Here is a 12,401-nt window from a genome sequence, read left to right as displayed (position 1 = left end):
ATATACGAGGTTTCCTAGCACCCAGCTCAGCCGCCTGTACCATGAGGCATCTGTGCCGAATGGTCTCTACCAGATGACTTATGTCCTTGTCCCAGAGCCTGGTGTCACCCACCATCTACTTGCAGCTCCCTGCTTAGGAGACTGTGGAGACCCTGCAGCCCAGCAGGGAGCCAGTCCCTGCCAGGAGCTGGTACCACAGCCTGGAGAGGAGCCACAGCTGACACAACCCATGGCCTAGGACACCATTTGAAATGTGCGTGTCCTTCAGCAAATCCAGAGCCAACAGTGAGAAAACACATACACGCAGTTCCAAGAGGCGAAAGCTGCCCCAGGACGGAGGCTCTGCCTGGCAAGAGGAGGGCACAGGCCTCCATGCATCTGGGTTTCCTTCCTCCAGGTGACACAGCAGCAGGCCCTGGGCTTCTCCTCTCCCCCCAGGAGATCAGTGCTGCTTCCCAAATGCCGCTGGGCTGCCCAGCTTTGCTGCCCTGAGTCAAGCCAGGCAAACTCATCCATACCAAGGTGAGTGAGGGGTACACACGATCACGGGGAGGACTCCGAATGGGAAAGTAGGGACCTGGAGCCGAGTGCCGGTGACCTTGGGCAAGTCCTCACATCCCTCTCTGGGACATGAGAAATGGCACGATAGCACTTGCCTCCTGGAATGTCCTGAGGATACACGAGGCCTGCGGGCAGAAGCACCTTACATTCTGCAAAACAGCAAAGAAAGGCTGGCTGAGGTGTGTGATTTTTAAAGGATACCTTGAAGTAGGGGCACTGCAGCGTGAAGTGGTTGATTTCCAACTGTGGAAACTGGGGTGTGATTGCATCTTGGTGATGGAGGGACTTTGGTTCTGTGGACCCTCCTTGTAATTTCCGTAATCGCATGCCCACTTCTTTTGCCCAAGTGTGGAGATGGGTTTGGAGGGACCCCGCCCTGGTCTGCTCTTTCCCAGCAGAGACAGGCCCGGAGGTGGCCAGCCAGGAGCTCCGGGCAAGGGGCCCTTCCACAACTATGATGGACTGAGATGTTTGCCCCCTCAGCCTCAGGAAGGAGGTGGCTGCAGTGGCTGAGAGGAGGTGGGACTCTGGCTGGGTGCTTTATCCTGGGCGCACAAGCCAGAAACAGGGCCCCAAATGAAGGTGACCCTTGAGCGATACAGGTTAAGGGCACCCACCCCAAGCAGTCGAAGATCTGCACATAACTTTGGGCTCACCCAAAACTTAACCACCCTGACTCCCAAGAGGGACTGGTTCCACGGCCCCCTCACATCAGCAGATGCTCACGTCCCCGGTCTACAATGGCAAAAACCAGAGATTTCAACTGGTGTCCTGCCAGAATGTAATACACGCGGTACCTGACTGTGTAGTCAGGGGCTCTGACCTCCTTTCCCTTAGGTTGTCAAATTAAAAATAACAGCAGTCAACACAACAATAGCCATCCCGTGTGAATAAAGCAAAATCATACCTATTTTTTTTATCAGAATGGCAAAAATATATTTTTTGGCATGCCTCAGAATTTTAGTAATTAGTTTATGTGTACCATGAAATTATTTTTTTTTAAAGGTTGAAAACCGCTGGCATCCATCAATGCATATACTGTCAGCCCTGCACATCCCGGGCCTCCCAACTGCAGACAGAAACCGTACGGGTATTTATGAAAGCAAATCTGCGCGTAAGTGGACCCACAAAGTTAGAACACACGCTGTTCAAAGGTCAACGGCAGCTTCAGTTGTTCCAAGTATCTCTGTCACTTTTCCCCTTCAGACGCAGCCCCAGTGCTGGGGAGACTGTGTGGGAGTGGCCGGTGACTCAAGGAGACGTGATGCGGCTGAGCGCAGGCAGGAGCACCTCACCAGGAGCATGCTCTAAGATGCCAGGACTAACCTAGCCGGGGGAGCTCCCCGCTGCCGCCCTGTGTGCAGCGACCCGGCACCGTGGCGGCCTTCACCTCTAAAGACAGGTGCTGGCTTTTCCGGGCACAATGGAAGGGCACACGCACATTTTGCAAGATTTTTCCAGGAAGGGAAGCTCTAATACCAGGCCAGTCTCAATCTCGCCCCCTGGCGGAAGGCAGGGTTATTTGCAGGGTGGGTGGGTTCAAGAATTGAACCAAGTCACTCCCTACACAAGAATTGAATAAGTCGCCTAAATGCCACCAAGTCGTGTTGATGTCACTCCCTTGAGAGGGCCGCTCCGGCCTGACTATGTAGGGGGCCCCCTATTACAGGATGTCATTGCACCAGTGTTTTCCTCACCATCTTCCTCCCAGTTGTAAAAATATAGTTCCAGCATCCATCTCCATGAAGAAAGCCTGGACTCCTTTTATAACGCTGGGTTCTAGCATATTATCTGTGCTCAAAACCAATGTTTCTGAAAGAGTGCAGAAGTCTCAGGTGTCCCAGCTCTGCCTCGGCGTGGGAACACCTCTGCCTCAGGAGGCGGCCAGACCCTTGTAAACAGTGGCGGCCCGCAGTGGGGCCACACCCCGCCTCCCAGGGCTGCCCTCTCTGTGGCTGGCCACCGGGTGCCAGAGCTCCAAGCTCTGCAGGTACATTTAGAGGAGAGCATGACTGGGGGGGCGGGGCGCGGCGGCTGGTGGGAACAGGATGGAGTCTAGAGCTAACTAGAGAAAAGGACTTGGGGCTCAGTTTTGAAGCCAGGTGGACATGTGAGCAAAGGGGAACAAAAGCCAAGCAATCCTTTCTGGTACACCCTCACCCCAAATGGCCACTCACTGAGCCATAGCCCATGGAAGGAGAGACCCAGCTCTCCAGTCAGACTCTGTGTGTCTCGGCAACTCCTCTGACAACAAGGGATGGTTCAGAATCCCTGGAGTCAGCTACAGGTGGTCCCATTGGTACAATATCGTGCAGATAGCACTTGAGAACCATCTCAAAATATGGATGGATGGATGGATGAATTTTCCACAAGTCATCCTGAGACAGCCTCTGACTAGTGGGTTTGTCCTTGGTCATGAGCCCCCACCCCTGCTGTGAGCCCACGTGCGCAGGGCTTGCTGGTGGCCCAGCCATTCGGCAGAGCAGTCCTCTGTCTCGGCTGCCTCTTTGGGGACTCAGAACTGCAGGTGTGGGCTGGAGGTCGAGTTCCAGAGCTTGATTTTTCTCTCCAGGGGTTGGAAAGATTGAAAGATAGAAAGGTGAACACCTTTCTATTTCTCACTGCATTTTTGTTTTTGTTTTTGACAAGCCTGAAAGAAATTGTTCAAAGTTACTCCTTACTTTCTAAATGATCTTACTCATCGCCTGGAGATGCTTACCTGACCTCCAAGCAAAGGCAGGTAGCTAAGAGCTGAGATTATTGAAGAGATTAATTTCTCCATACAGGGAAATTCCCCCCCCCCCGCTTTCCTTTTGCATAGGCAGCAGTTCAATAAATAATTAATGCTTGCTAATCTTTTAGCTATTTCTCCCACTGTAAAAAATTAATTGGTCTCCCATCATCTATTGCAGTGTAACCTAGAGGTATTTGGCCCCCATCCGCCACCTGCTGAAACACGCTCCTGCTGAAGCTCACTGGTGTGTGGCAGTGACACCTGGCCGCCGTGCCAGCCCGCAGGTTCGGGCCGTGAACGGGTGAGCCTCCCACAGACACTGCCTCTTTCTTCCAGAAGGCTGGGTCGTTTGCGAGCGCTTCTTCTCACATCTCCTCCCTCGTTGCTGAGATCCCCACTTGGAAAGGAGATTGAGCAAGACTCATGCTGGGGCGGGGGAGCAGCACCATGTCTCTCCAAGGCCTTAGGTTAGAGACAACAAATGTCTTCAGCTCTCTTTCTAGCTTTTGCCCCTGAGCCGTGCCTCAGTTGGCCTGAGCAGGACTACTGGACCCCCAGGAGGCGAGACGAGCAGGACCAGGATGGGCGGGAAGACTCCCCAGGTGGCTCCATTCCTCCAGCCTCAACTACTACACTCTTCTCTCTTTTAAATCATAAATCAATCATACCACCTTCTCCAGGAAGTTCTTCTAGATTAAACCAGTGTGACTACCCCCATCCCAGTGCCTGACTTGCCCTTTCCCCTGGAGGCCCTTTGGTGATATTCCTAATGACTTAGTTCTGTTGACAATTGTTTGTCTCCTTTATTTTCGTATATTAGAATTTAAGCCCTGGTAGGGCAGATGTCATGGTTGTTCTGTAACAAATGTGCCAAGCACTGAGTGGCTGCAAAATATCTTAGAGGAGAGAGGGGCATGTCAGCTGGAGCAACCAAGAAGTTCAATGAGAGCAGACCCTGAGCCACCACTTGGAATGGGTCCCTCTTGGCAAAGCCATGCAGTAACCTGTGGGTCCCGGGGACAAGCACATGTCACAGGCTCACTCAGGTGTTTGTCCCAACCCTGCTGCTTCTGCTACTGCTGAGTAATGTCACTTAGCTTCTCCCAACCCAGTGTCATCTGAAGAGTGCCTTCCTCGTGCAGTTGCTGTGGGGATTACGTGAGGTGACACATGAAGACAATGTTTGCAAAGTGCGGGGCACTAAGTAAGTAGGAGAGTTCATTGTTCTCATCATCCGTGTGGTTCCCTCACTCTAGCATCTGGCCTGGAGCCAACCGTCTTCAGGGACACCTCCTTGTGCCCACCTTGCAAGCGGCCTGGATTCCAATGTACTAATTTACCATCCTCCTTTCTGGTCTTTTAAGGCAGCTTGGTGAGCGAACACTGCAATGTCACTGCCAGAATGCTCCCGTGACGTCAGCCAGCTGCTCATTTCACAAGCAGGAAAACTGAGGCCCAAGGGGCTGCAGCGGCTGCTGTGGGCTTGCTCGGTTGCTTGGTGCAGCCGCTCTCAGAGCTCAGGCCCCCGACGCCACACTGCCCAAGATGGGAGTTCTCAGCAAGAGCATTTGTGTGTGTGTGTGTGTGTGTGTGTGTGTGTGCGCGTGCGCGCTCACCTTGCTGCAGGCGCTGTGCTGATGAAGCACTTCACATGGGTCACCAATGTCATCCTCACAACACTCATGGGGTCAGTGCCATCAGTATCCTCACTGGACAGACAAGACGACGAAGACACTGAAGGCCGGCAGCGTATAGTGCCAAAGCCGATGCTGAGTGACTCCAGAGTCCGTGCTCTTAACACACGATACTCTGCCGCATCCCCCCGCCACCCCCACACCGTCTTCTCTCTCTGGGAAAGAACTGTGTGGAAAACGCACACCTAGTCGCAGGAGTCACTGAAAAACAAGGCAGAATGCCTGCCATCAAAGTTCAGGGTCTCTCTCTTCCTCTTTCTTTCCCTTCCCTTCCTTCCTCTGCCCGAACATTTCAATCTTAGCTCCATTCACGTGGCTGAGCAAAACAGGCTTCCATGTCAGAGAATGGGGGCAGTGGCCCAGAGTGGGGTCTCAGAGCCCAAGCAGGGTGAAGTGGGCATCCATGTGGGGGCTACCTGGCACGGGAGTGTCAGGGCCCCAAACAGGTAAGGAGGGCACCCCCATGAGGACTGCCCAGCTGAGCAGTTAGAGCCCACACTGAGTGACTAAGGCGGCATCTGCGCAAGGGGGACCAGTGTGGAGTGTGAGCACCCAGGCGGAGAGAGGAGGTTTCTCACTGTGGATGCAGCCAGTACGTGCAGCGGACTGGCCAAATATGCAAACACTGACTGTGCTAAAGACAGTGAGAGCCAAGTCTTCCTCTGTCAGTAAGGGGAGTTAAGAACATGAATAGAGTTCTGGCCGGGTGACCCAGTTGGTTGCAGCGTCATCCCATGCACCAAAAGGTTGCGGGTTCAATCCGCAGTCAGGGCACACGCCTAGGCTGCAGGTTCAATCCCCTGTTGGGGCACGTACAGGAAGCAGGCAACCGATCACTGTTTTTCTCTCTCACATCAATGTTTCTCTCTCTCTCTCCCCATCCCTCCCTCCCTCATCTCTCGTCCTCTCTCCCTAAAAGTGATCAATATATACTCAGGTAAAGATTAAAAAACATAAATAGATAAAAATTAGAGTGAACCTTGTGGTTCAGGGTTGGAGTTGGAGGGACCAGTGTGAATCTGCGCATTTCCATACATGGTGGTCTTGCTTAGGGGGCCCGTGACTAGATGAGAGAATCTGCTTCTTTGGGGGAAGCCTGTTTCTTCACAGGGGCTGGAAATCTAGATGCAGAGCAAATGATCATATCCTAAAAGACGCCGGGCCTGAGGGCCTGGCCATTCCTTCCTGCCCATCAGACAAGATGCCTGCCAAACAGGGGGAGCAACACCCTGCAAATCTCCCCTGGCCCTGGCTCGTGGGGTCACTGTGTGCAGGTCCCTGAGAGCCGTTCCAGGGCTAAGTCTCAGATGTGTGCTTCCCAAGCCTGGGTGAGCAGGAGAGTCAGCTGGGAGCTCACTGAGAAGATGGTGTCCTGGGTACCATCCCAGAACCACCAAACCAGAGTCTCTGGGTGAGGCTTGGGCAGTGGCATCCATAACAGTCTCCCAGTTCATTCTCGTCCTGTCAGCCTCTGGGTTCTGATCAGGACTGGGAGCCACGAGCTTAGAGAATGGTGTAGAAACTTGTGCATTGCAGTGCTGGGGGAAAGTCTTCATTGTCAATTAAGAGAAAGTGAAGAAGAAGAAGAAGGAGAGGGAAAATGGCCAATTGACATAATTGTAGCATCTCCCTGTAGGCATCACAGAAAATGTCCCGGCAACCGCTGGACCTCACTGAGGTGGCACTCCGGAAATGGGAGGACGCCTCCAGGTTAGAGCACAGAATCGTGTTTCAGATGCAGCCAAAGTGGGGTGAACAATTGAAACATTCGGCCTGGCCCTGAAAGGCCTGGTAAAATCATCCTACACCATTAGCAGGATTCAATCCTGTTGCCTGAAACATTCGCCCATCCCTGAGGAAGTCACCAGCATTCTGAGGCCGCTAAAGCCTAACTGGCTGCACCAAAGTAAATGGAGCCTTTTTCAACAAGCTCCATCCAGGCTTCCCTCCACGGTCCTCTGTGGAGCGGCCACTGCTGGTCAGGGACTGCGGTGAGAGCTGCACCAATGGGCCCGTCCCGTCCTTCCTGCCCATCAGAGATGGGATTCTGAGCATGCGTTTATGCTTACAGAGCACTCCCATCACACTCGAGATGAAAAGGAGGACCACGGCGAGGGAGACAAGCTGACGTGCTTGAACTCAGGTGCGAAGTCGAGGTTCAAAGTCGAGATGCGAAGGCGTATCCATGAAACAGGCATGTCGGCCAAAGAACGGGGCACGACACGGGGCTTTGCTCGGCAGCTCAGAGAGAGGACCTAGTGAGGAAGTGAGAAGGTGTGGACTAAATACACATTTGCACCTTGGAGACCCTGCCGCCACAACACGGCATGAGAGTGGTAGACACATTTCACATATTACCACAGGACAAGGACAATGACATTCATAATCTCTCATATGTTTTATGTTCTCCCTCTAATTGGGACTTTGCTGGAGACAATGCCTTACCCTAAAAAAATGAGTCCCTGGTTGCTCTGGCCAGGTGACTCAGTTGGTTGGAACATCATCCCGTACACCAAAAGGTTGCAGGTTTGATCCCTGGTTGGGACACATACTGAGGTTGCAGGTTCAATCCCCCATGGGGACTGGGGTGTGTACAGAAGGCAACTGACTGATGCTTCTCTCTCACATCAATTTTCTCTCTCTCTCTCTCCCTTCTCTGTCTCTCCCTTCCTTCGCTCTAAAATCAATAAACATATCTTTTGATGAGGATTTTTTTAAAATGAGTTCTTGGTCAGATTACTGGGCTCCAAGGCAGGGCAGTGGAGGCAAAGCCTTGTGGGCAGACAGGCCTGTTAAGACAGACCTCCCTCAGGGGCCAGCGTATCCTACTTGCACTGGCCGCCCCACCGAACGTGGGTCAAAGGGACCGAGTCCCAGCTCAGGCTCTGCCATGTGTGTGCCCGTGGCTTTGAATGGATCTTACCTCCTGTGAACCCTGATGCCTTGTTCGTAAATTAGACATAGGGTACCTGTCCTGTTGACCTCACAGGGTTTCTGTGGCTGAGGCAATGCACAAGGCCTTTGTCAACAATAAAGCATGAGTAAACTGTAACGTGCTATTGCTATAATCTCGGTTGACATAATTCTTCTGTTTCCTGCCCCTTGCCCTTCCTGGGCTGACCGCCTGTCCTTCTTCCCGTGGACACTCTGTGAGACGGGGACAGTCTCGCTCCACGGTGGTGCCTGCTCAACTCCCTCATCCAGGTGGGTCAACCGTGAAGAGTCATCTGTGACTCTCACCTGGGCCCCCAGCCCAGAGCCCCTGCGTCCCACACCCCTGAGGCCATCACATGCCTCGGTCATAGCTGAGGTATTTCCCTTTTGCCCAAAGTCACAGAGCTGCACAAACAATAATAGGAATAAAGTCCTGCTCAGTGAATCTGGGTTTGGCCATTCTTTCATCAGCAGTTGGTGCCACAGCTACCGTTCTGCTAATCTTTATCCAGCCTATTAAGGTTCCATTTTCCATAAGACGCTTTTGTTTTATTCCATCACAACCAACTGGTTCAGAGCCCAGAACTGCTAACAACGGCAGGGCAAGCCTCCCAGGACCTCCCAGTACGCACTCAAGGTACACCCGTGTCAAGGGAGAAGCTCTACACCCCTGGGTGCTGAAAGAGGACAAAGTCAGTTCCCACCCATCTCCCCACTGAGGCCCCCAGGACCAACCGTCTCTCTTGCTCCCAAAGAAGAGATGGTGAATTGTGAAATGCCTTCATGGGGAAAACAGCCACAGGGAGCCAGCTTAATGGGATTGCATCCAAAATCATGAGGTCATGAAAAGTGTCTCTCCCCAAGTTCACACAGGCTGTTTTCCAGTGCTTATCCCCAACCACTTTTTATAGGGAGCCGGGGCTGAGGGGGCGGGTGAAAAAGCGGCTTATGGCCAGGGTGACGCACAACCCCCCACTTCAGCCCTTTTGGCTCTGGGTGCTCTCACATGCATACAGGGTGACCCCCAGCCCCAGACACTGTGCTCCCCTTTCCTCGGTCCCTCTTCCCACCATCCTTTTTCACTCATGGAGCGGGGGGACTCTGGACGTGAACTTTGCAAAGCTGGCATTTCCATGCGTCATATTTCATGACTCCCTCTAAAGCTGAGAGTGAAAACAGTGTTATCTCTGTGCAGGATATGCAGTGGGCCGGGCACCCCAGGGTAGAACTGCCCCACCAGGAGAGGAGGGTGGGGCGGGTGCAGTGAGCACCAGTCTGGGGGTTCTGGTGCCAGCTCTGTCGCTCACAGGACCGATGCGGCACCCCAGTGATCTCCCAAGTCCCATTGGGTTAAAAGGTTTGGTGAGTCTCTGAAGGGACTGGGCCGATCAGAGGGCAGGGACCTGATGGAACCTCGGACATCTTTCAGGGGCAGGCTTTCACTGCTGCTCCCAGGGGACAGGTAAGGGACGCGGCTGCGGGTAGGATGACGGGAGGGCAGGTGCAGGTGTGGGCAGAGGCCAGTGCAGAGGATGGGATAGTAATTCTCTAGGGGTGTTTTGGGAATAACCAGTCCAGGGATTGGCCACCCAGTTTAGGGGCCAGTTCAAATGGTGTGGAGTTAACCAATAAGAAGGGAAGGAGTGGAATCTCAAGAATGAGGTCACTGCCTAATCACACACCTGTCACAAGGAGGATCACGGGTAAGCAGCAATGGGTTCTGACATAGCCATGCAGATGGAGGTGGCCTGAGTGCAGGGAACACTTGGCCCTGAGGAAGCCTCGGAGAGGAAAAGTCCCTGCTACCGCCTCACCCTCCGGAGGACTGCCAGGTTTCCGCAAACTCCAGTGTATTGTCTTTGACGCTAGGTTAATCGGTTTCAAATATTATGAAGAAACATACAAATACAAAACAGATCTATCTAGGTTTTGTACAGGTTTGGGAAGCAAGGATCTGATTGCTGAGTATTTACTTGTACGGACTATAGCTTCATTCACCTTTTCACCCATGGCCAAGTCCTCCTGGGGATAGTGTAAGGCAACAGGGAATTCCCCAAATTAATTCAATGCCATTTCCACAGAAGATATAAATATTAATGCTGTGCTGATATGATACAGATATCAATAATAAGCTTCCTGGTTTCAACACTGCAGAAAGAGTAGGGAGAGTCCCCAGAACAAAGTTCAGCTGCTTTACTTCCCACTCTCGTATTGTTCTTCAAATAGTCCTTGGCATCTACACCTGTGAACCTGGGCTTGCTCCTGGGGACTCGCGGAGAACCTTTCACATGGAAGGGAAGGGTCCAGTCATCTCAGGGGGCCTGGAGACCCTGCAAACAATGGTCAGTTCACTTCCAAGAACAGCACTCAAATTTCGGTGTGTACTGTCTACAAACAAGGACATTTTCCTACATAATAACAGTGCAATGCAAAAATCAGGAAATTAGATCACATACATTATTATCACGGAATGCTCACACTATTCAAATTTTCCTAACTGTCCCAATAATGGCCAGGATGACACATTGCCTCAGTGGTCCTGTCCCTTCAGTCCCTCCATTTGGATGTCTGTTTCCTATGATTAGATTCAGGTGACGCAGTTTTGGCAGGAATGTCACAGAAGTGACGTTGTATTCTGTTTGCATTCTGTTAGATGGAGCCTGATTCCAGTTTGCCTTATTACAGCTGATGTGAAGTTCAGTCACTCGATTAAGATAGTGTCTACCAGGTTTCTCCACTATAAATTTGCTCTCTGTAAGCATGCAACTAAAAAATACTTCAATCCTATTCAAACTTTCACCCACTAGTTTTAATATTCATTGATATTCCTTGGCTGGATTAACTACTATACTCATTGCCAAATGGTGATTTTCTAACTTTGCCATTCCCTCTAAGTATATATGTTGGCATTCCACTAAGAAGGAAAACTTTCTCTTCTCTTTGTTGTTTTAGTCATGTATATACTTACATCAGTACAGACTCCTGGGTTCTGTTTTATTCAGTGGAATATAGTTGGTTCCTAACATCATTCATTTTCATGTTCAAATCACACCAGACTTGGTCTGGAGAGACCCTGCAGCCAGGTTTCTAGGTCCTTTGACACGCCCCCATCATCCTCTGAGCACTTCCTTACTTTCCAGCACATGAAAATATTCTAGGGTCATTAAGTCCTTTTCCCGCTACATCTAAGAAATCAGTCCTTTCTCCAAGGACTCTTAGCTCCTTGTAGTTGAGAACGACATTTAGAAACTAAAGTAGAATCAGGCCAAGGGCAGTCAGTGCCAGCCAGCATGAGCTACAAAGAAATCCGCAGATAACTGCTGCCTGTGCTGGGCTTGGAGGTGCCCAGGCGAGGCCAAGCTGCAAACCAGGGCCAGCTGCCGCGAGTGCCGGGCCTGGGGCCACTTAGCAAGAGTACGCCAAGGCCCGATGCTGCTTGTCTGAGAGAGTTTAGAAAAGTCTGAAGCATAAGCCAAAACAGGCTGTTTGTATGGAAAAGCCACTGGAAATGGCTTGAGTGGCCCCACAAGTTGGGTGGGGCGGGGCCTCAGGGAATCACCAGGGGGAAACAAACAGTGATAGGCAGGCTGATGGAGACTCAAATACGGTACCCACCTGCCAGCTCTGTGGGGGGAGAGCTCAGCAAAGGAGTAATGTCCTCTACCAGCACTTCTGGTTTGGAGAAAGGTGCTCCCTCAGCTCTTTTCCTGAAGCCATACAGTTCAGTTCCTCGCCATGTGTCCCTGGTGCCTTTTAAGCTGCTGCCCCAGAGCTGGACCTCAGATCGAGTGAGTCGGAGTAAGTCCGTGCATGGGCCCTTTAAAAGGAAAGCCTGGGACTCCAGAAGCCCTCCATCTCACTCAGCCACCACTCTCACTGTTTTTTTCTAATATTTTTTAATGTACTGACTTTTAGAAAGAGAGGGAGAAAGAGAAACATTGATGTTTTATTTCCCTTATTTATGAACTCAGTGGTTGATTCTTGTATGTGCCCTGACCAGGAATTGAATCCGCAGCCGTGGCATATCCGGATGACACTTTAATCAACTAAGCAACCTAACCAGGGCTTCCCTGCTGCTTTTTACAACCAGTAATTATGGGGCAACTCTTCCTGGCACTGGAACCCTGGGCTGGGAGGCCCTGATGTGGGGCTGGGACCCTTTGCTTCTCAGGGGGGACCTCCTCAACCTAGATACTCCTCCTGATTTTTATCCGCCACACATTTTCATGGGACTGGCTTAGTCTACGTCCTGTCTCTGTTCTCAGTCTTGATGTGGCTTCTTCTCTATATCCTTAGACTGGGACTTCTGTTTAGCTGGATTTAAGGCAGTTGTTGATGATAGTTGTTCTGTAGTTTAGTTGCTATTTTGATGTGGTTGTGGGAGGATTCAATGATCGCATCTGCCTACACTGCCATCTGGCTCCATCCCCATCCACACTTTATAGTCCAGTTGGTTTATGGATTCACCTATTGAAAGA

The sequence above is a fragment of the Phyllostomus hastatus genome, unplaced genomic scaffold (genome assembly GCF_019186645.2).
Source record: "Phyllostomus hastatus isolate PE091 unplaced genomic scaffold, TTU_PhHast_1.1 phas_scaffold_193, whole genome shotgun sequence".
NCBI classification, from domain to species: domain Eukaryota; kingdom Metazoa; phylum Chordata; class Mammalia; order Chiroptera; family Phyllostomidae; genus Phyllostomus; species Phyllostomus hastatus.
The sequence above is the reverse complement of the archived record's forward strand: the minus strand, read 5'-3'. Positions refer to the sequence as shown.